This window comes from Gopherus flavomarginatus, chromosome 16 (assembly GCF_025201925.1).
Source record: "Gopherus flavomarginatus isolate rGopFla2 chromosome 16, rGopFla2.mat.asm, whole genome shotgun sequence".
Taxonomy (NCBI): Eukaryota; Metazoa; Chordata; order Testudines; family Testudinidae; genus Gopherus; species Gopherus flavomarginatus.
The window spans coordinates 15232617-15234143 of record NC_066632.1 but is presented as its reverse complement, the minus strand read 5'-3'; the positions used below and the strand labels follow the sequence as shown (position 1 = coordinate 15234143).

The window sequence follows — 1527 nt, the reverse complement described above, 5'->3', positions numbered from 1 at the left end:
TCCACGGTCGTGTCTTCACAGTGTTCCCAAGCTGGAGAGTGAAGAACCCCCTCGGTCCCACCGTGAGACTGAGGAACAGGAGGCCTGTCACCCCCATTTCTGCCGTCCTGCATTCCTGGTGTCCAGCATCCCAGAGGGCCTCCGTGCCAGCAACGAAACCCAACCGTCGTCTGGACTCCCCAGTGCTCCTCCTCAACGGCTCTAAATCAGCGGGAGAGTGTAAGGTCCTGGGCGTCGCGCCGGCACCTGGGATCCACTGCACCTGAACAGTGGGGAAAGGTTTCTGTGTTGGGGCATTGTTTAGTGTTTTCTAGTTTCCAAGGGAGGGTTTATGGGCCTGAGCGTTAAGCTCCCAAACCCAGTCACTGTTTCATTGTATTCATTGTTTGCATTTTCCCCTGTTCCCCCAGCTTTCTGTACCTTTACCCTGACTACACTTACCTTTGTTTGTGCCAAACCACCTTGTCTCCTCTTTATTTTATTTACACCTCAGAAGGAGGGAGGCAAAATCCACTGGTGATAGAGACAGGAGGGAGTCGAGTTTGTATCTCCTGAGAAAAGGGGCTTTTTCCTTTCCTATTTCTCCCCTACCATTTCTAACATTTTCCTTTGAAGCGTTGCCTTATTCAGCTTGAGGAAACATTAGCTTTTAAGATAAAAGCTACGAAATACAGAACTAGAGACATTTTTTAGAAATCTGGGATTTAGACATTTTATTTAAAGCCGGGGGGGTGGGGGTTGGAGTTTCTGAGAAGGTTTTTGTTTGCAAGAAGCAACATTGTTGTGTCTGTTATTGTACCAAGTGGGGAGATGGTTGTCTATAAAGGAAGAGTCAAGACTAAATGCATCCAGTGAGGATGGGATTTGAACCCATGCATGCAGAGCACAATGGATTAGCAGTCCATCACCTTAACCACTGGGCCACCTCATTGGAGCTGTAACAAAAGGGACAGGAGGAGAAATCTAAGGCCGACAGAGATAGGGACACAAAGGAGTTTTTAAATACTAAGCGTAAGCAGGGTCTGAATGAGCTCTCCCCTCACATCTAGTGAGGAGCTGGGGAAAGACTTCAGGAACAGACCGTGTTTGCATAGACACACCTACTCTGCCTAGCTATGCAGCATGATGGGGCCGCTTCCCCAAAATGACCAGTTTGGGATGGTCTTGGGTTACAAATCACTTTAGGATTGAGTGGAATAAAATGTTATTCTCCTTCCTGTATGAGTGAAGGGCAGCAGAACAGACCCAGTCCATCCTGATGGAGGGGTAGATGGGTGAGGAATAGCTTTTATTGGACTGCAGAGAAGGATTGAGGACATCACGCTAAAACAGTGGTCCCCAAATATTTCACATTGTGCCCTCTTAGCCATGGCTGTGGCCCCTCGGAAGCCACGGTCGAGAAGCAGGGTTGGGAGTGGGGCTGTTGCTTGCTGGGGAGAGGGGTGCAGACAGGGGCAAGGGGGTCATCGCTGGGCTGGGAGCCAGAGGCCCAGACTGAGGGTGGGGTTGGGGAAGAGCTGGGACAGA

At 49.9% G+C, this 1527-nt stretch overlaps 1 non-coding gene across 1 annotated transcript; it reads right to left on the bottom strand.

The window, feature by feature from the left end:
* Window positions 1-849: 849 nt before the first annotated feature.
* Window positions 850-931, bottom strand: TRNAS-GCU (transfer RNA serine (anticodon GCU)). Its single transcript has one exon. It is a non-coding gene; the product is annotated as a tRNA-Ser (tRNA).
* Between the last annotated feature and the right edge of the window lie 596 nt (window positions 932-1527).